This window comes from Fukomys damarensis, unplaced genomic scaffold (genome assembly GCF_012274545.1).
Source record: "Fukomys damarensis isolate Sample0158 unplaced genomic scaffold, DMR_v1.0_HiC HiC_scaffold_37, whole genome shotgun sequence".
NCBI classification, from domain to species: Eukaryota; Metazoa; Chordata; class Mammalia; order Rodentia; family Bathyergidae; genus Fukomys; species Fukomys damarensis.
In genome coordinates, this window is record NW_022900949.1 from 64,980,458 (window position 1) to 65,008,041 (window position 27,584).

Sequence of the window (27,584 nt, forward strand, 5' to 3'; positions counted from 1 at the left end):
ACACACACACACACACACACAATGTTGGCATGTCAGAACAAGCAAGGAGATCTTCTAGGAAATTATTGAAATAATGCAGACTTTGAACAAGGAACACATTTCCTCACTCCTTCCCTGCCAAGAAACTCAGTTACATCATACACTAACCTGTGATGGCTTTCACTTGTCCAGATTTTAAAATATGATTATTTTCATCTTCATTTTTTTCAAATAGAATACTTGCTTCATTTATCTCACTTGTCTGTAAGTTTTATGTTGTTTGGCTTTCCTCCTACACTCCACATGTTACTTTTGCCCCCGTTAAATTTATTAATACATTTAAAGCAAACAATACAGTTACATTTATCACTGGGATCTTGTATCTTTACACGATACGTCTAGGATCTTATTTTTTCTCCATGCCCCTGCCCTCCCTTCACCCCCTTCACCCGTCCCTATTTACAAAGACTTCGTTTCCATTTTTTCCTTTTTTCACATTTTTCTTTTCCCTTATTTCCTTTCCCCTCCTTTTCCCACTTCTCCTTTAGCCATTTTCTTCCTGTTTCACACTATCAATTATACCATTTGAACCTTATTCCACATGTTACTTTTTATGAAGTAGATTGTAATTACTAAACTGCATAAGTGAAAAAGCGTTATTGTTAAACAACACTTCTGTGAAAGCATTAAACCTGTGACTGTGTTTTTGGTTTTGTTTTTTTGAGATAGGTTCTCACTATGTAGTTCAGACTGCCCTGTAACTCACGATGTAGCCCAGGCTGGTCTCAAACTCACAGGAATCCTCCTGCCTCAGCCTCCTGTGTGCTGGGATTATAGATACACACCACAATGCCTGACTCTGTGACTGTGTTTTGTGTGGTTTCTGGAGAAGGATTGTCTGAATCTTAGAATGTGTAACATAGGCCATTAACTTACACAGAAGAGCTGGCTGAAAAAATTAAAGGAGAAAGTTTAGAGAATGTGAAAGAGTCATGACTGGGAATGAAATCTTGTCTCTGATAGGAAGGCTCAGGAAGGTTGTGTTGGAACTCTTATCTAAAACTCTCTTACCCTGTGTAAATCTGACATCTTTAATAGAAATATTTTAGCAGAGACTATTGATATGGGTAAGGAGCCTAGATTTAGTAGAAAGATGAATATGTCTTTTAGTACAAGCACACACACACACACACACACACACACACATGCGCGTGCACAAATGTGGCTGCCACAGTCTTACATGACTAATTTGAAGTGAAAGAAAAATGTTATTTAACATCTGTGTATGAGAGAAGGGTAGTTTATAAAATACTCCAGCATTTCAAAGACTTAGATTATTGGATATAAAATCATGTTTGCAATTCCAACCTGTTTGATTTTATCAATATAGTAACGAAAAAGATATTTATGTAGTTACTTTGTACTAGAAAACATAGTGAGTCCTTTATATGCATTACTTTAATTAGTCCTCACACTCAGTGTATTCCCGGATACTTGGTTTTTCAAAGGTGAGGTCACAGAGGTAGTAGGTAGAGGTGTCACATATTGGTCTGACTGCAAAGTATATGCTGTACTGTGCAAAGTTTTTCTATTGATTTGACATTGATAGTATTTAAATTTTAACTAAGTGTGAGCTATGAAAATCAAGTGTGGTGACACATGAAAAATATTTTTATAAATGGTAGCATAATGCTGCTTTACTTGGTATTTATTAAGCACCTAAAAGGTCTTAGGAATTTTATTTTCAGTGGCTATAGTCTTTTTCCTCTTTACAATTATTTTGGTATGAGATTTTATCAGCTTTCAGATTCCTGTTCCATTCAAAAAGAAAAGTTATTTGCCCTATTATCTTTGTTATGTCACTATTTATAATTTTATGTGCCCAATATAACATAAAATAGTATCATGGGCCCAGCTTCAGATGATGATGAGAAGAAACCTAGCCCACTTGATGCTTTAATTAACTGATTTTTCCATTTCTCTATGACCTAGTGCTGGAGAATTTTTCCTTCCAAACATTGTTTTTCTCACTGGCTTTTAAAGTAAAAAATCATAACCCACTGCCAGGAGTATATCCAGAAACACTTAGTTAAACCACAGGAAAAGCCATTACACAATGTGAAAACTGTCCTAACAGGATTTCCTCTGAAATTGTATGTTCTTTGACACTCTAGGGAAGAAAAAGAAAGGAAATAGAAACACATGAGATAAGAGGAATTAATACAAGGAAGAAACAGGCCGAGCAGTAGATTGTTATACAGGACAGAGAGCAGTTTCTACCAGTCAAACAAAAGTCTGTCATGGGCCCAGGAATTGTGGAGCTGAACTTGAAGAAAAGCACTGCCGATCATGAAAAACTGAATCAATGGAGAGGTAGAAAAGTAGGACATGTATTCTTTTCCTTTCCTAAATGGCTTGATAACTCACTGGGCAGGTGAAGAAAACCGCCTCTTAATATTGGCCATTACAGTGATGTAAGGTCACTAGAAAAACTAACCTCTTCCTTTTCATCTTCTTTCTCATATTTTTAGGTAGAAAAATTGGTAGCAGGGAAAGAAGAAAAATCCTGAAATATTACCTGTGGCAGAAAAGGGGTATTTCTTTTTACTCTGATTTTGTGCTAGACTTTTAAGTAGTATAGAAATTATTTGGAAGATTTGTCCCTGACTAATGAAAACAGTTCAGTACATCAGACTTGGTCCCTGGGTGAATCTCATAATTAATAAAATGCATTCAACAAAAAATGTAAATTATACAAATATGGGGAATAGTATTTCTTGATTGCATTTTCTCACATTAGCCACATCTGTAAAATAATGCTCAGCTTAAATGTAAAACATACAGAACTCAAATATGATATTCCTTTATTGACATTTATTATAAACAAGTCATAATTTCAGGCATATTATTTCAGCTTGCATCAGTTATTTACAATCTTACAGTGTTTTCACATTGAACTTAGAAAGAAATGTAAACTCTCATCACTATTACCCAGTCTCCATGTGGTCTGACCACCATTTCTTTTCAACTTCATCTCTTCCTTTCCCCACCACCTGCTGCTTTCCAGTCCCCTTTCCATGCCTTCATGTTACGGCTCATGATGGGATGCCCCCCAAAGGCTCACGCAATCACAGGTGGGGCTTTTTCAGAGGTGCATGGATCTAAAGTGTGTGATGCCAAGATCAAGGGTGTGTGATTACTAAATTAGTCCATCAATTGATTGGTTTGGCATAGTTCTGATTGTGGATAATGGGAAGGCCCACTCTGGATGCAAGTGTTATGCCCTCAAGGTTGTGTAGCCTGAATATAATAAAAAGGACAGAAAGAGGGCTGCAGTGGTCGCTTGCCACTTGCTGCTTTATTACTTCACTGCTTGCTGCCTTGCTGCCTTCTGCCTACCACAAACTGTTTCTCTTCGGCAATGTCACCCTGCCTTGGAGCCAGCCAACTATGAACTGACATTTCTACAAACTGTGAGGTGTAGTAAACCTTTCCTTTTAGTGTTGGGTGTCAGGTATTTTGTCTCAGCAAAAAGAAAAGTAATTAAGATACTCAATCATGCTTTTTTGCTTTGCTATTTTTTTTTTTGCACTTGATGGTTCTTCTGTCCAAAAATTAGCTTATTTTTTGTTTTCTTTTGTGTATTTTTCTTTAAAATGTTTTTAAAACCTTTTTTATTATTGCATGTTTGTGGAAGACAATGATTACATTGATTGTGTGAAGATAAAATAAGTAAAACCTTTTTTTTTAATGGATGACTCTCTCATACACTTTAAATCTCAACTTAATGTCATATCCTTAGATCTTGTCTAATTCCTTCACCACTCACAATCCTTGATGATTCTGTTATCCTATCCTTTAGTTTTCTTCACAGAATGCATTAGAGTCTGTTATTTTATTGTATACTGGTGTATTTCTTTTGCCCACCTTGCACTACAGGCTCTATGAAGGCAGAGACCTGGTCATCCTAAGCTTCCATGGTGTAAAATACTAGATTTGTGCCTAGGACATCAATTAATAAATTGGCAAGAGAAAAATAACACTTGTAGAGCCCTACATTTCTGTTAAGCATTGTATTACTATTAGCTACATTAGATTATAGAGTAATGATGAGATAAAAATCATTATCTTCACTTCATTGTCTAGAAAAGTAGGAACTTGGGTCTCATAAAGCTGTCGAAGGAGCTCTGAAAGCAGCTGCCAGTCTAATTATATCATCAGACGTTAAGCTCATTATATTATGGGTCCAGATTCTGCATGCATATATATAAATCAGCTTAACGTCTGAAGTATGATGTACTAATCTCCTGGGCAGCGGCCAAACTAATCAAGTTGACAACTCGCTAAACTTTCTTAGAGTCCTTACTTTGGAGCACCACATGAAGATATTATAGTAGGGGACAATGAAGAGATAAACATTCTTTCTCTGAACATTTGATGAGCTGTGGTAATGACACAAATACCACACTGTTCTCTTCCCCTCCATTCCCACTACCATTTGTCTAATTTCGACCACTACCATCTCTCTTGTTTTCCAACATGCTATTCACTCATTCCACTCTGTATGCTGTAAATAGACCTACCAGTTTAGAACATAGATATCAACATATTGCTTTTGTCCTCACAAATAATCCATGTCTTTCTACAGCACGTAGCCAAAGTTCAAAAATTTAATATGCCCTCCAAAGCCTTTGAGAACTACTCAGCTTCCTCTTCCACTATGTACTGTGATCTCATTTTGAAGACTTCTGTTTTATGTTCACACCTTGCTATCTCATGCCCTTATGCCTTTGCATGATGCTTCCCCCTCCTGCAGCGCCCTTCTTTATCTCTCTACAAAGTTCAACACAAAAGTAACTTCCCATTTGGAGCGTTTCTGAACTCTCCTCTGTTGTATTTCACCCTAAAGAAGATGTTTCCTTCCAGCATTGCTCCCATGCCATTTCCTTAAACATCCTTTGGTACTACAGTGATGCTACTTTCTTTTACTGTTGTGAAAAGAGGCTTGACCACAGAATAAGCTAGTTTAAGTGCTAATGATCGCTACCGTTGATCATATAGCATTCAGGGTCTTTTACAGAAATACTCACTGAGATCAGGCCTGGGCGTGGTGGCGCATGCCTGTAATCCTAGCACATGAGAGGCTGAGGCAGGAGGATTGCTGTGAGTTCAAGATAAGCCTGGGCTATGTAGTGAGTTCTGGATGAGACCCTGTCTCAAGAAAACAAACAAACAAAAAAACAAGAAAGCAAGCAAGCAAGCAAGCAAGCAAGCAGGGGTACTACCGTATTCCTTCTTGCAACATTGGAATCTAATATGATGCCTTCATATATCTATATTTATGTCTATGTCTGCATCTATATATCTATATCTATCTATATCCCTTTGTACCTTGGAAAGTTATTAAAGGTTTAGTGGAAATTAATTTATCCATAAACAAAGCAATTGAATATGAGAAACAGGAAAAGAAGACTAGAGAAAAGTTTTCTTGAGAGATGTGAGTTAAGTAGACAGGGCCTACATGGGACATATTAACAAAGTCATCAGTGTTTGTTGGACTTCAGGAATTCTTGCAGTCACTTGAAATAGATACTTTCATTTTTACTGAAATCATTTGAGGTAACCATAAAGCTGCTATTTTGTAGATTTGAAAACTGAGGTTGAAAGGAAAAAAAATTGTCATAGTACTAGCACTTGATAGGAATTGTAAGCCTACTCATAAAATGTGTTCTTTTACATTTTATGAGACATCTCATTGTGCAACTTAAATACAAAATAGTATGTCCCCTTAATTTCTAGAAAACACAATCGCCCTTTGCATCTTGTGAGAGCTATTAAAAGTTCATTGGAAGCTGATTTCGTCCTTAAATAAAATGACTGACTGTGAGAACCAGAAAAAGGGTACTGGAGGAAAGGACTTTTCTTGGGACAAATGAGATCAGGAGACAGAGGCTGCATGAGACATATTAGAAGAGCGACATGTAGTTTCAATGGCTTAAGTGAAAACTTTCCCCAAATAAGATACATGTGTTGAAAATGTGCGTCTGTTGTCAGATATGCAAGACATTTTACACATTTTTTTAGCCTATAACGCTTCCAAGTCCTAGCTTTGGTGGTCACAGAGCTGGCCATCTTCTGACTGGTGGCTTGTATTCATCCTTTGCAGTTCCAGATCATTTAATATTCCGCAAATTCAGCAAGCATAAATCCTAGGACAGTCACAACATTCCTGACGGAACATCTGGAGCAGTCCTACTTGGCAAGAAGAAGCACAAGAAAGATCAGGTGAGACCTTGAGTGAGAGGTCATGAAAACTGCTAATAAATTCTCTACCACAGTGACACTGTTAGACAAATTTATTGTGAGATACTTCTGGGTTGTTGGGGGTTTTTCAGAATTTTCAGTACTTCAAATGAATGATACATTTCCTTTCTGCATGAAGGACAGTTCTGCCCAAGGAAGCTGCAGTGACACACTTTTCTGGAGATGAGAGAGATAAATACATACATGTACATTTCCTCATTATTTTAGGAAAATGAATGAGTTGTGGAAGTGGAGCTCTAAACTTGAGGACGGCCATCAAGACAACGAAAACGACCTGTGTCTTTAAAGGGAGCAAGTTAGGGGCAGGCAGCCTCAAATAAGTTGAAGAAACGTCTGGGCTGATAATAAACTGACTTCCGAAATGTGGATTTCACTTTGAGAACTTCACACAGTAAGCTTACATTTCTAATTGTATATTTGGGAAAATACATAAAATTACAAAACTTTGAAATGCATACAGAATTATAATGATCTAATATGTAAAAAATCTTATAAAGTGATAGAGGTTTACGATGTTTATCCTTCGAAAAAACTAAATGCTATTAAATATTTTAATCTATTCTTTTTCATGGTCAGTAGTTAAAGAAAAAAAATATGTACCTGTGTCTATTAAGTCCAAATGCTGTATTTTCTTCCTCAATTATCACCTCCTAGGGGAAATTTTAAATAAAAATTATACTTCATTTTTCAAAGCTCCAATTTGAGCATGGAAAATGTGATAGCTATGATCAAATGGAAAACACAGACAAGGAGAAAAATTACTAACCAGAAAATAATTTAGCCATGTTTTTCTAATGATACATGCAATGGCCTTGTTAGCCCTTTGGGCGGTTGTACAAGAATAATCCGAGGAATTTGCAACTATATGAGAAACGTATTTGCATTTCAAATATTATCTAAATGATTATGTATATCTTCTGGTCCCCCTCTCCCCCCACCCAGTCTTTCAGGAGCTAAAGGAAATCCTTTAGCGCTATACTTTGTCCTATTTATTTTCCTTATAGCCCACAAACCAAAGCCCTGTTACTTTAAATGAAACCATATTTGCTTAGAGGGCAACAGGGAAGTATTGTTTTCTGTGTTTAAAGTAATATATATATTTTAAATGCTTACACCTGCATATTCTCTGGGTCTTTATGTTGCCCATCTCCATATATATATGGTACAGTAAAACATTAACTTTCATGTTGAAATATTAAGAGTTAGCTTTTAGATCCTTTTGTCAAACAGCGATGCAGAGCTCCTGGTCTTTGATCCTGACTTGCCGTATAATTAGGAAAATCACAATTATTTACTGCATGGCTGTTAATGAGGAAAGGCGTTTCTCTACGAATGGAAAAAACGCGATGTGCATTTAAATACAGTTGTATATAAATGATTTTAAATTTAATACAAAGTTCACAGGAACTATTACTAGCTACATTTTTTAAAGTGAGAAGCGCTCCCTTCAGTTTTCAATCACATGTAGCTATTTTTCCATCTGTTCCTGTTCTCCCTCTTGCACCTCATGTCCAGCTGAACAAACTTCCCAATTGTCCCAATAGGGCCTAATTTCTGACATATGTGTCTTTGCTTACACTGCTTCCTCTTCCTGAAACATATTTTCTTATTTCTCCACCTTTCAAAGTCATTTCCAGCTTTGTACAATTGACCTGCTAAAGTGACACACGCTGCTTGATGATACACCCATCACCTCCACAGTGAATACTGTTTCTATCCTTCAGTTGTGCTTCTGTTATATTACATAGAATATTTAACTCAAAAAACAGGCATCGACAGGCTTTTTCAAAGGACTTCTAGTCCCTGTAAGTGGTGGTAAAATAAGAAAGCAACATGCCCCCAAAATTCAAAGAGGAAATAAGGTGTGTAGTTCATCACCATGCTCTATGCAACTTCATATTTAATATTGCTCATTGGAATTGAACAATTTGAAATTTACAGACATACACACAAATATTGCAGATAGGTAAGTTAATTAGATATCTTGTAGGCAGTTAGACAGCACCACCCTTAATGATCCAACACAGCAAGGAACCTCCAAGGAGGACAATCAAGGCACATTTATTCTAAATAGGTTTCAATCACCTGGGTGGGAGCCAACATCTTAACCCAGCCTCCCCAGGAAATATCCCTGACCCCACCCTTACTGAAAATCCTTGTACACTTGCTGCGTCACTTGCTCCCCATTTGATCCCCATTTAATCAATATTACCTGGGTGACTGCATTTGTAATCTTTTTCTTTTCTCATTGAGTTTATTGGTCCATTTTAGGTCTACAGTACAGTTACATTCATCATTGGGATCTTGTACCTTTACATGACAGGTCTTGGTTCTCATTTTTTCCCCTTGTCCCTGCCCTCCCTTCACCCCCTCCTCCACTCTGCATTAACAAACTCTTTATTTCCATTTTTTCATTTTCTCATATTTTTTTCACTTCCCTTATTAGCTTTCCCCACCCTTCCCACTCACAGACTTATGTTTATAGCTCAAAAAGATTTGTATAAAATATCTATTTTATTTTAATAAAAAGTAACAAATATTTATTATAAAATGATTTAAGTAAAAGAGCATTATTGTGTAATGTGAAAGCTACTTTATAGTCACAGGCCTTTTCACTCTTTATAGTAAGTGTACCTGAATATGTATACATAAAAGAGTTTATATTGTACGCATGTGAAAATGAACATGTGCACGTACACACACACACACACACACACACACACTCACAGAAGTGTTTCAGAGGGACAGCGCTGGGATTTAAACCTAGGAAGTCTGGCTCTAAATCCATGCTCTTACCCTCTCTTGTATTCTGCCTCCTGTATAATTGACTCTAAAGCTATTGTTTAGAGTCTAGACAGTTATCATTTACAAATTTCAGTTTTAATGTTCTAGAAATTCTTTGGTCCTTTCAATAAAACCCTAAGACGCTTTATCTAAAGCAAAACAAAACAAAACTCAATTTGCCCTTTGAAAAAACTCACCTTGTGTTTTCACCCACCATATTCTACATTCATGAGCACTCTCTTCCCTCAAGGAGAAAGGGCATGAGTACTTCATAAGCCTCTGCCTTGCTCATCGCACTCTCCAAGTCTATGCATGCACACCCACACGTGTGTGGTTGTTGCCTGAATCTCACAGAACTGATGTTAGAACCTCAGGCAGTATCCTACTGCTCTTCCTTTGAGGTTTTGTCTTCTCTCATTCTAGAGATTAAGAACCTGAAGCAATTAGGCCTTGTTTCTTCTGAAGCCCGTTTTTTTTTTGGTACCAGAGATTGAACTTGGGCCCTTTCTTTCTGAAATCTTTAAGTGTAGAAACACGCTGCATGGAACTTCTGTCCTCTTTAGAGGGGACAGAAAGTGGCATAGACTGGCAGAGGCAGCTTCTGTTGGAATTTAGAATCTCCCCAAGGTAAAATCTCATTCTACAGGGTAGTGAATATCCTTAGACTGTAATGGTCTACAATTATAGCTAAAAGATTGTACTTACAAGTACATTATGGGCATTGTAGACTAGCTAAAGGACTACATGACTACTGAAAACTTCTGTCCATGGCAAATGTGTTTCAAGTTTCTGACAAGTGACCTTCACCCAAAGCTTTGGAAATACCCTAAGTCTGGAAGGGCACAATATATAATTTAACATGAACATAGCATGTTGCACCTGTGATGCATGTATAAAGTGTAGTTACAAATGAGACATGTAACTTCATTTTACAAATATTTTCATAATCAAAGGAATGAAAATGAACATTGAATGTATATTCAAATAGTCCCAAGTTATTTTCAGGGGGAGTTTTGCATTCTGACTGATATCTGGAGGAAGCTGAAGAAAAGGACTTTGAAGTCCAGAAAGTACCAAATGTCTGGTGTGGATTTAAGTAAAACCACTTGGGTACATTTCTTAGGTGCTTAGCCTCAGCCTCAGCTACTTCATCTCTAAAGTATAGAGGTGGTACTTAAACTTACAGCTTTTTTGTGTAGCCCATTACCATTAGCACTGAATAATCAGGTGGGACCTGTACAGGGACTGCTTTGGGCACCAGAGGGCAATCGCAGGCTACCTCTGAGAAGTGCATCTGGCTACCGCACCTAAATAACTGAGCGCTCCTCACCTGTTTTCTCCACACCCTGTTCTTAAAAGAGAAACTGCTAAAGCTTCCCACTCTTGACTGTTTACTAGGGTGGGGTTTCTTTTAGGACATGAAGAACGTATGAAATTTGCTTGTGATAGTGGCTGTACAGCCCTAGTAATATACTAAAACTGTTGAATTGCTCAATGTAAATGGCGAGTTATATGGTATATGTATTAAATCTCAATAGAGGTATTATTGTAAAATGTCTGATATTGAAAAATTATGTCCGTATATTTCTCTTTTTATTTGCAGTCACATCAGCATCTCTCTGCCAAATGGCAATTTTTCTTTGCAAAATGAACTATGCAGACTGTAATGTCTGTGCATAATATGAAGAACCTGTGCCACTGTTCTAAAATCAGTTAACCAAGATCATAGCTATATAACTTTAGTACTAGAAACTTTTAAAACAAAGACTTCAGCAAGAACCAATAAAGTTGGTTTATTTTTATTTCGTCTCAGTGCTGAATTTCACAGATACTAATTGGTACTCAGTCCACTCATATCCCAAGGGTATAAAACAGTGTAGAAGTACTTTGATTAAATTATCTTTTTTTTTAAAAGCAGGAAACATTGCATGTTGTAAGAGATCACCCAGAGTGGCTCTGAACACACAGTTGGCTGTTAGAAACGAGATGTGATGTTTCCGACGGATTGTGATCCTCTGTCTGAAGATGAAAAATCTCTCCCTGGTGGCTGTATTGAAAAGTCCCATTTTACTTTTATTCGTCTACATTATGTAGCTGCTAACAACTAGGGCCAATGTATGTTTCAGTGAAAGCAGCGATTATCTCAGGGGAGGCTGAACTGTCTGTCCTGTGAGGAGAGGCAGCCTGTGTGTTCCTTCTTGTGAGACTGAGCCCTAGAAACACCCAGCCGTGGGCTTCTGTGATAAAACCTGTGAAAAAGAGTACTTCCTACTCCTTGGCTATTTCCTGTTTTTAACCATTATTCATGTTTTTAGTAGTTCTTCAGTTTCTAACTCTTACACAAACCCCACATTATTGATTGTAAAAGCACCTTTTTGGAGCTTTAAAGCCAAGCACAATGGGCCTAAAAAATAGTGAATGGATAAGGTACCAGCCCATTAAATTCAATGAGAAATTTCTGACTATCCTAAGTGATATGTGATTACAGATTCAGTTTATAGTTATAAATCAAACTAACTAGCTCTATAAATAACGTTAATCAACCTCTTCCCAAATCAACCCAATTGTCTGATTTTTCCCTAACAGAATATGCTCCCAAATGAATTAAATTGAATGCTTTTAAGGCTCGACTTTACCAATTTCTGTCTTTATTCTATCCTACTTTTATCATCATCTCAGAGAGATGCAAGACTGTATCACCTGAGAGACCTGCTTTTCTTCTGTCCCTTTGTCTGACCGGAAAACCATCTGGCTGCACGGGTAATTCTCCTTTACCTGAGTTATTATTCATCCCCTTGTATTACAGTTACTATTACCAAAGAAACCCACTTCCTACTGTGATGCAGTCACTGTAGTGGGAAAGAGAAATGTCTTTCCAGGTTTTTTCCACTGAACACAGCTTTTATCAATTATTTTTTAAATTAATAGTGGATGCTATTTTGGCTTTATAAGTATTGTGTATAACGGAGCCATGAATTTATGATTGCAATGGTAATTCTTTCCTGTCCATTTTTTTTCTTGCCTCTGGTTTAGCTTATTTGTTTAGCGTTCTATTTATCTGACACAGAAATCTTAGTTTTGATTAATACTTGAAAGTGTAAATTTTGTTCTCTTCCGGGTTTTTCTCTCCTCTCCCCTCGCCCCTGCCTCCCCTCCCCTCTGCCTCCCCGCAGTAGCATCTTTCATCCCACAGTTGTTCATGCTCCTGCTCCAGTATGCATTGATCGCAAGCTCATTCTGCAGGGCCGTGGAAGACTGGAGAGCTTCATCTCTCTTTCATGTTGAATCTCTTGTTCCCTAACATTCATGTGTTTCTGTTATTGATTTTACTCTTGTATTTTGAAAGGTGATAACTTCAAGCAGCTTCTTCTGAAATGCTGATGACATTTTGGAGACATGGCATGTTTAGGATTGTCTGAATTTGGTCTTTTGCCTGTATAGAACTGCACATGGGAAATAAGTTTCCTCCAAAGTTTTAATAGCATCGCTTCATTTTCTTCTAATGTCCAGATACCCTGTGAGAACATCTGATGTCATTCTTATGCCTAACATATTAACTGTATCCTGGGTTTTTTTTTCTTTTTTAACTCTTGTATGGCAGCTCCTCAGCTTTTTTATTATCCTTGATTCTCAGAAATTTCACAGTAAATGATTCAATATTTTTATCACGCTTCAAACTGTAAATTCATGTAATCTGAAATTTTGCCATTATTCTTGAACAAATCTATAGTATTTGTCTTACTGTATGTCTTCCCTTCCATATTCTTCTTTTTATTTCCCTGAAAAAAATAATCTCACATTGTTCTTCCTCGCCCTTTGCCTACTTTCTGGGAGATTTTCTTTAAACTACTTTCTTTTCTCTTGAATTTATTTCTGCTAGCACATTTGTAACTTTCAAGAGTTTTTTTTTCTAAATATCTAATTGTTCCTTTCCTAATAGCTTATTTTATGGTCCTTCCTGTTCCCTAGATTAAAAAAGAACATATTTCCTTCCTTCATAAGCACATCCAGCACTATTTAAAGGTTTCTTCTGTTCTCTCTCATCTTATTACTTTTTTCCTTTTTCTATTCTATTTATTTTGAATTTCTTTCAAGTGTTTAGTCATCTTTTTCTAGAGCCTACATTTATGAAAGATGCACTAAGCCCTTATTAGAAGCTTGGTGTACATGGGCTGGGCAGTTGATGGTGGATTTCCCAGATGGCTGATCAGATAAGGCCTGGCCATTTCTTATTTCAGAGTTCTCAAATGTCAGTGTCTCTCTGAGATTACTCCAGGGTGAGGTCAGTTTCCCTAGGACTTTTAATATCCTTTCTCCTGGATGAAAACCAGATTGATAGATTTCTAGGAGTGGAGGAAATGAAGGAAACTTACATTTACTATGTAAACTTTCCTTTGACGGACTATTTTTCTGCAATGTCTCAACTATACCCTTATCTGTCTCCAGAAAATAAATACACACTTTTCTGTTTGAGTGGAGAAAATCGGAAGGGTGGGGGGGGCTCATCATTCCTATGTTTTTAGTACCGGCCCACACTATTACACTGAGAAGTATCTGATGACTACAATTCCTGAGTTACAGGGCATTTTGAGATACAAATCAGCTTGCTTCCTTTTGATTTCACTTTCTGTTCATTTTAGCAATAAGTCCGCTACTAATCTGAGTCTGTTTTTCTGCTTTCAAAGCTCTGCTCCCATTTCTCAGCAGCCGTGGCCTTGTCTTTCGTACTATTTGACCTTGTAGATACATGGCTTTTTAAAATTCCTTAGCTGTCATAGTAGTGGAGTTTGAAGAAAGAGTGCAAAGAGATGGGATAGGTGTTCAAACTTGCGTGCTTAACTGAAAGCTCAGAATTTGTATTTAGTTGTATTAAATGTAATCTTAGTGGCTCAAGCCATTCCTCCAGGTTGTCAAGATCTTCCAGACTGCAGTACTGACTTCCATCAAGCTATGCCATCGAACTCTGCATAGATCTATCCTGCTCGAGAGTCCAATTAAACTACAATGTTTAATAACGACAATACAATATTTAGTAAATATTTACAAAATGACAATACTCAGCAATTCTAAAGTTTTCATTACAGCAAATACTCACCTCTACACCTCCTATACAATTGGCTGCCATGTAAGCCCCTTCCCGTCTCAAGATGCAGCTCAGTGGTAGAACCCTTGTCTACCGTGCCTGGGTCTCTGTGTTTCATCCTCAGTACCACAAAACAAAACAAAACTCCACCAGTCCGTATGTGTCACTCTTTGCTCTTGAGTTGTGGCTAACATTTCCTAGGATTCTAACAGGATATTTGCAGCAGATGCTTCTTTCTCTAACTCACGCACATTCATGGTAACCGCTTATCTTTCGTATACCTCTGTCGTCAGAGGTACCTGTAACTTCCGGATTTGGAAAATAATCATCGGTAGTGACCTTAATCCTTAAATCCAATCAGAATGCAAGTTGCTGATAGCTTTTGGTAGTGTATCATTGCCTTGCATATTTTATGTACTCCTACTGCATGCTCGCTGATCACATCTATTTACTGAGCATCAAAGATGATCTCATAAAACACACGTGGAGTTTCTGTTGTTATTGTAATTTTTACAGGAAAGAGAGTTTAAATCACTTGGACAGAAGATGGTAGAGTATACAGACAAAACTGTTTTTAACGAGTGCCAAAAAGGCCAAACTGAAACAAAAAGAGTAAATCCAATATCAAATTCCATGCTATTCAAATACTTAAAATGGAATTACATGAGAGCTAAGTGTGGCTCTAGGAATTAGTTTCATGTTTGTGACTAGGAAAGCAAAATATTTGTTTCCTTGCCAGTAACTACATTTCTTACCATAATTTAATTTTTACCTACTCCCCCCACTTTATCTGTTTCAATGTGGATATTTTGTGTTCTTTTTATTGTTGAAATCATCATTACACATATTTACCTCTGCTCTCCAACTCTTGTGGTGGAGATTAAGTATTTATTCACAGGAGCACAACCCCTGAAAACTGAATATCATGAACAGTCAGAGATTTTGACTTTCACTTTCCAATTATGATCTACTCCATCAAATTGTAACCCAGTTAAATTATATACTTAAATGTTTAAACATTCTCTTTTTTTAAATAGTTACCTCTAAGAGAGAGAGAGAGAGAGAGAGAGGGAGTCTAGTTTTTAAGTAAAAATGACATGTCTTTGCTTTAACTCAAGAATTCAAATTTTAAAAATAATGAGTAAGCCATGCTGGATAAAATAAAAATTGGAAACTTTATGGTACTAAGAGTGATGTTTGGATGTGCAATGTTATTTCAGCTCAAGCCCTAAATAGCAGTGAATACAATTATATTTTCTTGGTTTTGGTAAGTCTTTCCTAAAATAAGAGTCCCCAAAGGCCCAGGTAATGGGTATGCCCACCGGGCAAGGGCTATGTTCACAGTCCTCAGGGGAGCACCTTGTCCTGCTGACAATTAGTACTCTCTCTAAGCTGGTTCCCTGCCTTCTAACATTAGCTCATCTTTTCTCTTGGACTCAAACAGAGATGACTGGACTATGTGACATCAGATCAGAAGCAAATGCAAATATTTCTTGAGTCCAGGTCAGGGAAAATGAGTGAAGCTCATCAAAATGCTTGACAATGCACTAAAGAATACAGTATAGATAGCTAGCACTGCTATTATTGCAAAGACTTGCCTCCCTGTTTCTTAATAATAGTAATTTATTAAAGGAGAAAAGAAATACTATACTTTTTGTATAACCCCATAGGAGCCATTAGGTGCTTAGACATGTGTAACATTATTAAAATAAAGTACTTCTAATTGTATAGCAACCTATAATTACATATTGCAAGTAGGCCAGGGCTGCAAAGGCGCCATTTATTATTTCACTGCTGCTTCTTTGTTATTTATTTTTAGTATAGTGAAAACTCTTCCAATAGTGGCAGGGAAAGTAGAGGGATAAGAAGAAGTCTCTAATGTTTTTTCTTTGATGAATCAATTTGAATACACAAAAGACTTTTAAGCGAAATCTTGAAATGAGTTTTAGCAATCCCAGATTAGGCTAATTTGAAGTGTTTATACAGCATACATATTTAAAATATTATGAGCAGCGCTATACCTAACAATTGAAGATACTTCTGTCAGCATTTAGAGAATACAGTAAATATGTACTCTACTTGGGCATATTATAAATACAGACATAACAAATAATTCTTTCCTCCAAATTTGGGTACTGTACTAACTGGTGTATGTTAGAACAGCACAATGCTACAGTTCTACTGGCTTCTAGAAATGGTGGCTTTGTTATTTTAGGCAGTTTATGGAATGTTTGGTTTATGATGACTTGAGATACAGTTCTGCCTTGGGAGGTGCAGGTGGCGTGGATAACAGCTTTCAAAGGGAATGTGGTGGACATAGAGAGCCCCATGAGTCCCCACAGCTGTTGCATTGTTGTCTTCTCTCGCTATGAGTGCAATGTATTCAGTAGTGCGTTCCAGTCACATCTACACTCTGGAAATCTTACTGTGCTGTTATCTATGTAACTGTTCTGCTGGTTCAAATTTCCTACACACAATTTGCTTATGCACTGTGCTAAATGGCATTTCACGTAGTTACAAAAGCACTTTGACAGATCCTTATTTTTTGTCCTTTTCACATCATCATTGCCTGTTTTTATCAAGAGAAGTTCCTGCATAAACAGCCATAGATAAAGACGTATTTCTGTCTAATACACCTCCAAATTCAGGAACTTTTAGAGACTCTGCTTTCCCTGTGCAGGAATGACCCTTTCTCCTTGACCTGCTCCTAGTAGATGTGAAAATTGACATGTGCATGTTTTATAAATAGAGGAGAATAGTTTTTGTATTTCAGTGTCTTTTATAAAATCGCCATCACAGTCACTGAAATGTGTTTATTTCTTCATGGATGTATGTATGATCATTTAAACATGTGTATTTAATCAGAATATGATGAACTGTGATGTGAGCCATATGGTGAAAGGTAAAAAAAGCATTTACTCACAACATAGAGCATGTCCAGAAACAGGCAGGACAAAACATTTGCTGCAGTTACAGCGCTAGAAAGCTGGGTTGTATGAGAGGAAACAAACTGAGCTGTATCAGCTTGTGTATGAGATCAGAGCCAACGACAACAGAAACCACCACTAGACATTTGTATTAGGAGGAAAAGGAGGGGGTAGAAAGGAAGTAAGAGGCAGACAGAATCGAAAGTGTTTCAAATTTTGATTGAACATAACACTGGCTTTCTTTAATATGGGAAATTCCACAAGTACCTTTCTACTCCTGAGTTCCAGAGCGCTTCCAAGATCAGAGAAATCTTGTGTTCTTCCTTGCCACAGACCATATTACTCTATGTTTCGGAGACTAACTTGGAAACTCTCCATGTATTTCTCCATCTGAAGTAGGATTTATTTTGGATATTTCCTTCCAAAATTATTAGTGCTGTAGAGTCTATTTGCAACTTCAGTGATACAGGTTTCTGAGAGCTTCCATGAGTTTTCTGAACATATATAACCTACATCAGCTTCTGCCTGTCACTTCTGGCTGAAACAATTTTACCTGGGTTTCTTCTCCTATCTATTCAAGGATTCACCTTTAAAAATTGAGAATTTGAAGTCTTATATTATCTCCCCCAAAATATTTTTTCCAGCTGCTAATTTTCTGTTTTTTTAGTTAGATCAGAAAGTCTTAAGGAAAAATTACAACACTATCATAAATCTATGATATATGCAATTTTTATATATTTTGAAATATGACTTTTTTCTCATTTTTTTATCAGATATTGCTATCAGCTAAGTTTATAGACTCACGTGTTATCTGCACACAAAGAGGACCAGACAATTTGCTTTGTGGTTCTTGTAGTTGAGTAGAAGAAAAGTTTTGTCCTGTTCATTGCACATTTAGGCCCTAGCATGGGGCCTTCAGTAGGTACATGCAAATACTTTTCTAATCGGAATGTGAATATCTTTAAATAAACTTTATGGAAAACCAGAGATTATTTCTCCTTTATAGCCTTTAAAGCAGTTTCATATCAGTTCTTCAGTGTCTTGGGGGAAGATTGATTTCTCTGTCTTTGATTAAAATCTCACCATAACATCATCACAATGTTAATAAATTTGCTGGTATTAGACTTAAATTACATTGCTATTCAAGGCTTGTCCCTCCATGACAAAGTGGCTTTTTTCATTTGTACAACATGGCCAAAGTATAAAGCTAAGTCTGTATGACCTACTTATCTGGAAGTTTAAACTAAGCAGGATATTTTGTGTGTGTTTTTTCCCTTTAGGTGAAATACAATTTTTGTTAGCCTTTAAGTGGATTGCCTATGATACATTGGAGCAGATGGCATCCAACCAGTGATAATTACAGTAGTGAACCCTTATGTGATGACATTTGGAAATCATGATAAGCTTCTTTCTGTGCAAAACCTAATGAGATAAAATATTTTCACCTTAATTTTCATCTTAAGCACTCTATAGTGCTTAGGTTAAATAGAATTTATTGGACAATATTTATAGTAAAAATAGTACAATAAAGAGTAAAAAGAAATACTGCCTTTACTTTTATTTTCTCCTGCATCTTCAATAAATTTCAAAGAACTATGCACACAGAGATATTGTCTGCTAAGACCCAAGTATTTAGGCATAGGCTTGAATCTCAATCTCATAACTTTCTAACAATGGGGGATTTGGAAAGTTGAATTTTTTTCCTCTCAGCCATCTGTGCTGATCTGTAAAATAGAGAAAATTTATAATTCCACAGGGATGTATGGTAAATTTAAATGTGAAGCTTCTAAAATAATGCCTGTCAAGGTAAGATGAGCTCATTTTAAATATAAATTAGATTCCCCTCCTCTTTGAGTAAACCTGGTAATGATCTTATATTTTACAGTTGAAAATTAATAAGGGGAATTAAACTGTAAAATCTAAAAAATCTAATTCTTTGTTGAATCTGTCTAAATGCTAAGCATATTAAGTAATTTGTCTTCTAAAAATTTGGAAGTAAAAGGAAAACGTGAAGTTTGTTTAAGGAAATTCATGATAAAATAACGAGGAAGCGAGTGGGAGTGAAAGGCCTATTCTTCCCATCCATCTCTGAGCGAAACACAGTATATCAAACACAAATCCATCTTTCCTATTATTCATTAGCTCGCTTCTCCAATTAGACAACCTTAGTCACCAATATTAAACACTGCTAGGCTGTTTTGCTCTTCCTCCCTGAGTATTGTGAGTCACTCATTTTGTGTTTTTTTGCTCATAATGGTTTTATCATGTAGTCTTGTGTTTATATTTCCACTGCCACACCTTTTTCCAGCCCTTGTAATCTTGTTTACAAGTAGAGTATCTCCTAATTCATCTTTTTCATTTACTCATTTACTAAGAAAAAAAAAAACTAAACTGACTCTTCTCAATATTTTTGCCTAGATTATTGAGAAGATGACTATCTTTACAACTAAGTGTATAGTTCCCTAACTATCCAATTAGAGTGGCCATGTTACATAACTTAAACATGTGCCGTTTATCCCAGGAGTTGTGCATCATACAGCTGATGTGGCTTTGTGGTAAAGTCTTCTCTATGAAATACCTACACTATTGTTTAAGCAATTATTAGGACTTTCACATTTTCATTTTCCACACCAATAGGTCCGGAGAATTGCAAATGAGTGTGAGATCTGTCACCTTACAGGATAGACTTTAATGTGCCTTCCCAGCCCTGTTTCCCCTGTGTCTTGAGAAGACCTGAACCTAGCATGGTGGCATATATCTATAATCCCAGCACTCTGGGAAGCCAAGGCAGGAGGATCACAGGTTCCAGCCCAGGCTGAGCAAGATACTGAGACCTTGTCTTATTGAAAGGGGTGGGGTTTGGGAGCAAAAGTGGGTATGTAGTTTAGTATGAAGGCCCACGGTTCAATCCCCCACAGATTGGAAAAAAAAAGGAGTTTGCTGTTCTGTCCAGACTGGGCTTGCATTATTCTCCCCAGAATGAACAGTTCAAGGAGCTGACTGTGGCACAAAGTATTAGAAGAGGCAACAAGGGTGCTATCAGGACATGGTTAGATGATATAGTTTTAGGAAGTACCACACCAAGGATAAAATTTACAGATGTTACTAAAAGGGACTGGGGCCAAATGCCAGAAATCTGATTGTGCTACTGCACCAAAAGTCTCAGCTTAGAGAGGCTGAGGGACAGAGAGACTGAATCTTTGTGCTTTTTGATAAGACACCATGTTGATTTCTACATACTTAAGGAAAGAAAGTCAAAATCCTACTTCCATGATTAAAACCCTGTAAATGACCATTAAGAAAGGAAAGCGCAAGGCACATTGGGTAAAATAAGAACCATATTGCAATGAGAATAAGAAAAAATAACTTACTGACTTGGTTGCCAGGGTCACCATAATTAATAAAGTCTGTTTGTAGTTGCAGAAAATTTTCATTTCAAACAGTCTGGAGCTACACAAACAGCATTTTGCTAACCTCACTTGTCACGTTCTTCCTCTTGTGCCTTGTGCTCAACCCCACATTCTTGTGGAAATGAAGGCAAAAGAATTCCAGATCTCAGAAGGTGTGCTGGGAGATTAATGAAACACATTCTGGAACCGAGGCAAGGAAGAGAAAAATGACACGAAGGCTTCTGTGTCTGTTACATGAGCGGATGCAAACCGTCATCCCGCTGTAGTCGAACTCTCTCCCCGCTCCTGAGGCCCCTTCCCCGTTTTAGGACGTCTATCACATCCTGCTGCGCCTTGGCAAATTAGCTTCTCCATCTCAGTGTCACGAGGAAAGCAGTATTGCTGTCAACAATGCTCCGTATATCCTAGGGGCCTAAGGTGCCTGCACACTGTAGAAAGGTGGGCTCATTTACTAAATGCGCAGCAGTCATTTCGAATTCCCATAGGCATAGTATGCACCTTACTAAAATTTAGCTAGAAATCCATCATGTCCATAACACGTTAGCAAGCTTTCACTTTCATTCAGGTACTGTGAAGAATAGTGAAAGGAGCAGCGAAACTTTTAAAAAATCAAAAGCTTTAGGAAGTAAATATGGGAGTGGTATTTTAATCACAGCTGCTAAATCTAGGAGAGCTAACTAGCAGAATGATTCAGGGAGTGTTCAGAGAGAAGGGTGGAGTACCCTTTTAGTTAATTCTGGTGTTGAGAGTTGGTCTCTTCCTTAGGTTAAGAAGGCATGTTTATGAAGATAACCATTACTGGAGATTCCTGAATAGTAGTCAATAAAGACTGTGCTTTGTGAAAATACACAACAGTTGCAATTCTAGCATTTGAATAGATCTGAATTGTGGTAGATAGGAACTGGAGTGTCTCGAACTAAATAATAGATAAAGAAAACTCTGTAGCTTCAGTGTTATCAGTGCGAAACAGTCTCTCTTGTTTTCATTCACTGCTAGCAAGCTTTGAGCAAGGAGACGACTACTTCATCCTGAATCAATAATGGACTTTAGAAAGAGAGTTGAGGAGGAAACAAGTAGCTTGTTGAAGTCATTGAAGGTTTTATCCCCCATTTGTCAGATGGAATTATTATAACGAAGCGGGTTGGGAGGGAACAGTAATTTCACATAGAATGGCTACAGGATTTTGTTTGTTATTTCTGATTAACTTGAGGTTTTAGTGTAAAAGGATCCCATAACAAAGAACTCCTTTATCACTGAGGTATATTTGGATTGTGACCACTGCAGATTATTAATATGAAGATTTTCTTTAAAGGTGGGCAGATCAAACATAAAGTATCAGTCACAGGATACATTTGTAGGAATATATTTCTTCCTTCTTGAGACACTGGCAGTCTGAGGATTTCCCTAAGAGATTTCAACAAACAAGTAATGGTGAGGAGTAGGTATTGTTTTATATGGCTATCTAATCCTTATCTGAATAGGGAGATAGGCTTAGAGCAACATCTATATCTAAGTGCATAAAATATACAGAAATATATAAATATGCATTCAATAGAAATTGTTATACAATGTTAACAAAACATTCTTACATATTTTATCTTGTCTTTCTGAGATGGCTTTTTTCTTTCAGAATAATCTTTGAATAGAGTGTGCTGTCCTTTACGCTTGTCATACCTATGCAGCAATCAAAAGCATAACAAATGTATCATGTAAGGGTATAAAGTATCGCAAAAACATTACATGGGAAGTTAAAAATAAAAAGCCATCTGAATGGAGATGAAATTGATGAGTAGTATATCATTTGTTCATTTATTTGTTCAGAAAATATCTATTACTTGCCTATAAACTACTAGGCAGTCTTCCTTGCCTGGAGATTTGCTGGGAGAGACAGACAATAAGTGATATCTCTGGAGAGGATATACTCTCTGATGGAAAGGGACAGAAAGTGGTTAGGAAGTACTTGCTATTTACGAACGATCAAGAAAAACCTTTTGGTTATGATTCATGGAGGTCGGGGTCTGATGCAGGAATAAAGTGTATCCCAGGCAGAGAAGGGAGCACGTATGGAGGCCTCCAGGCAGATGAGACTCAAGTCGGTCAGGTTTCTGTTAAACTAGGCGTTAGCGATGTCCATGCCAATTATCCTTTTTAATATAGTTTTTAAAAGCAATTCTTTTTTTACATATACCTAAATGTGTCATAGGGGAGACAGTAGAAGACCGCAGCCATAAAATTGTAAGATCCGGCTCATACTTCCAGTTTTCACCAATGACATATTATAATTTTGGAGAAAGGCCAGAATTTTTGCTTTGGTCATTCTGTCCACAGTTGTCTTTTTAAAGTGCATCTATTTTTAAATTTATAAAAATATGAAGCACATGCATATTAATGGTACTATATGATGTTTCAGTGCCTGGATACATTTTATAATGTTCAAATTAGGCTGTTACCTATCTCAAATATTTGTAATTTTTTATATTGAAAACTTTAAAGCTCATTTCTTCTAGCTTTTTGTAGTACCTCTTGTGCAACCTCTCATCTTCTTCTCCTCCTTCCTCTAATTCTCCTTCTTCTTCTCCCTCTTCTGCTTTCTCTCTCTCTCCCTCCCTCATTTCTTTCTGCCTCTCTTCCCCCCCAGCCTCTGACACCCACTATCTCAATTCCAAATTCCGTGAATGCTTTCTGTACTTGTCTTTTGTGCCTAGCTTAATGAACTTAACATAATGATCTCCAGTCTCATCCAGGTTGTTTAAGATGACACAATTCCCTTCTTTTTTGCACCGAGTCGTATTTCATTGTCTGTGTATCATACATATGCATCACATTTTCTGTATCCATTCATTAGTCATTGAACAATGAATTTGTTTCTATTTCTTGGCTGTCATGGTTATGCTACAATAAATAGGAGTGCAGATGCCTCTTTGACATACAGATTCATTTCCTTTGGCTATACACCCGGTAATGGGATTGCTGGATCATGAAGCGGTTGCACTTTTATTTGCTTTGTTGTCGTTGGGGGGTAGATTCCCACACGGTTCTCCGTGATGACAGTGCTAACTTACATTCCTGCCAGCAGTGTGAAAGAGTTTGTTCCCCCTTCTCTTCACTCTCTCCAGCACTGGTGTCTTTTATCTTTTTGATAATAGCAATTCTTGCTAGAGAAAGGTGAGAAAAGCTCATTGTGGTTTTGAAGTGGATTTCCCTGATGATAATTTGTTTATTAATTACATTGTTCTACACTAACTTTATCTTTTTACCATGTCAATAATTGTATTTTGAAATATCTCATATAAAGGGGGATTTGTCCATATTTCCTTATGGTTTGCTGTTTTAAATTTCTAAAACTACTTAGACATGCAATTTAGTATTTGGTATCCAGCATTAAATTAAAAATTGAATTATTATCATCTACCAATTTATCAAATTTGCCTTTATCACTTATGATGAGCTCTGCCTTAAAGTCTATTTTGTCTAAAGTAATATGGTTAAAAGCAATCATTTTATATTTATTGTTTATAGCATTTGCTTAATGTGTTGTTTCCCATCCTTTTCATTTTAACCAGATGTAATGGGCACCCTATGAACTTTACCTTTTTAAAGTGGACAATTTAATAGGCTTGACCTTAGGCTGCCTTGTAAATAACATAGACATATTTTGTATGTCTTCCTTTTCTAATCTATTTCTCTTCTAATGGGCTGGGACCATTATCTTACTTCGTTTCTGACACATATTTTATTTATAAGGGTACGTTAATGGAAACCCCTTTTGGTTTTTTGTTTGTATGAAATTGAATTTATTTTGCTCTCACTTGTGAACGGTTTTACATGTTGTAGGTAATTCCTGATTGATGGTTCTTTTGTCTGATTATTCTGGAAGTGACAACTCATTCTTGGTTCCATTACTGTGCTTAGAATGTTTTCTTCCAGTGTAATTGTCCTCCTTTTTGTCCTTTATTCTCCTTTTGCGTTTTCTGTCTGACATCTGCCAGGATTTCTTACTCAACTGCCTGTCTCTTACCCTTGCTCTTCCCTTTAACTGTGTCTAATCTGATCTTTTGCTACATATTAAAATTTTTCTTTTCAGATGTTATATTCGCTAAAAGTTCTATTGTGTTTTTCAAATTTCCTCTTGCAATTTCAATGTACTCTTGTCTTTCTTCGTTATTTTATTTATCTCTTTTAAAAATCATAGTTATTGGTATGTATTTATCTCAGCAAATTATAATGTAGTGACCGAAGTAAACATGTGAGGTTTTCTTTGCACACTGTTGCTCGGGATAGCTTCCTCAACGCTTCCCCCAGGGAGGGCTTTTTTCCTTTGCTGTGAGCCAGCGAGTGCTCCTGATCTGGCAGCTCTTAGTCCCCTCTAATTATTCAATTTAACATGGAAGATTCAGGTCCAGTTTTCTCAAATTGCTGCACCCTGAGTTTTATTCTGTTAATTCCAGAGCTCACAATATCATTTGCTCTCCATTTCCCCCTGGGAAAATCCAGTCTATTTCTGTGTACTTACTGTATTTGGATTTGGTTTGCATATTTTGTGTTTCCTGTTTACTTTTATTGTTTCTTTTCATTTTATTTCTTCTACTAGGTTGGTTTGGGTTCCATTTATTATTTAATAGGTGCCTCTGGTTTGGACATTTTAATTATATTCTGCTTTGTTGGTAGTGACTAAATTAATAATATATACTTTAAGTCTGAAATTATTATCTCTATTTTCTTCTTGAAATATATTTTGAAATCAGACTTGTTACTGTTTACCAGTAACAACGATTGCAGCACATCATATTAGTACGGACTAAAACAATACAGTTTATTATTATTTATGCATCCATGGGTCAGCATTGTGGTTCTGCTTCTTCGGGTCATGTTAGGTGGATAATGAACCACCTTGTGTACTGCATTCAGCCACAAGCTAGTTCAGCAGTCCTATGGGGTCCGGCTGGTCTTGATTGGCATCAGTGACATTCTGGCAGTGGCTCCATGCCGAATGGGTTCCTGTGTCTCTTGTGACCCAGCATCTGGACTATTCATGTCCACACAGACCATCAGAGTATCATGAGGACAAGTGAAAGCATCCTGGCCTTTGGGGGCTTATAATTGGAATTGGAATGCTATCCTAGATACCACATCTTTTGGTTAAATATGTGGCAAGGCAGCTGGGATTCAAAATATGGGGAAGAGATTCTAGGAAAAGATGAATAGCAACTATTTTTATAATCATATCACTATTTTAGCTCTACCTTACTGTTTTTCTTTCTTTCTTTCTTTTTTTTTTTTTTGGTACTAGGGATTGAACTCGGATCTTTGTGCTTGCAGGACAGGCCACCAAACCACTGAGCTAAATCCCTGGCCCCCTTACTGTTGAGTTTAAAGATTAATCTCTAAAAATGGTTAGCGGATAAATAAATTTACTTCTCACTGCGTGTCTAACATTTCTTTGTTCATTTTCTTGTATTTTTCATTATTTATTATATCTGTATATATATCTGTAAATAATCTTTAATATTACTTTTAAACAGTAATTTGTCTGAGTAAAAATTTTTATGTTGGCATGTGTTTTCCCTAAGAAATTTAAAGGAAAATTCTATTGTTTTTCAACATTTCCTTTGGCTAATAAATCCAGTTCATTCTTTAGATTTAATCTACTTTTGCTTTCTGGCTGGGTGTACTTATTATATTTTTGGTTAACTTCCAATAATATGTTGTTTTCATACAATGTATCTAGCCATAGATTTAGCTACATATATGTGTTTTGTTTTGCTTTGGTCATACTGGGTTTTATTAACATGAAAGCTTCCATTTTTCTTAATGTTGATGTTTTCCACAAGTATTTATTTATACATAATTTCTCATTCCATTATTCTATTATTTTACTTTGGATTCCATAATTGATACATATAGGACCTTTTCATTTATTCTATTCTAAACATCTTTTACAAACTTGTTTTTCATCTGTTTCATCAAATTACCAGTTTAGATCTCTTCAGCAATGTGATTAAAATTTAATTAAAATAATGTAAAAGATGGTTTTACTTCTTAGAATTGCAGGAATTTAAATATTTATAAGCATGAACATTCTGGTCAATGTTTACATTTTTCCAGTTATCATGGCTTATTCTTGAAAATTTCCTTTCCCTCTCTCTCTCTCTCTCTCTCTGTGTATCTATCTTTCTCACTCATTTTTAATTCTTCACAATTATTCATAATCATTGATGAAGTTTTATCTTTATATTCCTTTTTTATTTTAGTTTTAATTGTTTTTAGTAGATGTTTGCAAGACATAATGGTTACATTTATCATGGGGAGTTCCGTTTTTCACCCCTTTCTTTCTCCTTTTTTCCCACCTCCCTCTATATATTGGGCCCCTTACTTTTTGCAAATTGATCAATTTTCCTGTTTCCTATTTTTAAATTTTGCTTTATAATTTATTTTTATTTTGGGTTTCTCATATAAGAGAAATCGTGTGATATTTAAACTGAGTGTCTGATTTATTTTGCTTAACATTATGATTTCAAACTACATCCTACAAAATGACACCTATAGAGATTCTTAAATACTTATTTTGATGTTTGTATATTCATGGTCTCATTTAGCATGTTCATCTTTCCCTCGTATTCTCTGCAAAGTACAATTGCACTTAGATGCTAAAAAATGAAGATTCTATTATTAGGGGAGCAAGTTGGCTTCAGAGATGATACATACTTTCTTCAGAAAAACATAGTTTCAGGTAATCTATAATTTTTATGATTTTATGATGATCAGTGCAAGATACATTATTAGGAAATGGAAAATATTCTAGTGTCATCATTCATCATGTTTCATCAGGTAGAATAATTCTGTAAAGAGATCCTGATTTACCAATTATTTGGCTGTGCTGAAGTACGGTGGGCAAAGGAAATATAATTTATTTATGTATTTTTTCATTTATTTATTTGATATGAAGTCTCCCTATGTTGCCCAGGCTGGTTTCAAACTCCTGGGATCAAGAAATCCTTCTATCTCAGGATCCTGAGCCTGTTTGGTAAAATTATATGTTTGTTTGTTTCCCTTAATTTATCATTTATCCAAATTCAT

The 27,584-nt window shown here is 36.4% G+C and overlaps 1 long non-coding RNA gene across 2 annotated transcripts in view; it reads left to right on the forward strand.

Moving 5' to 3' along the window:
- Positions 1-27,584, forward strand: part of LOC104871061 — a 403,725-nt gene that overhangs the window by 348,865 nt on the left and 27,276 nt on the right. For both annotated transcript variants that reach the window (XR_782722.3, XR_004515574.1), the window contains exons 4-5: positions 6,146-6,264; positions 6,511-6,694. This is a non-coding gene — a long non-coding RNA (uncharacterized LOC104871061). The remainder of the gene's footprint in view (positions 1-6,145; positions 6,265-6,510; positions 6,695-27,584) is intronic.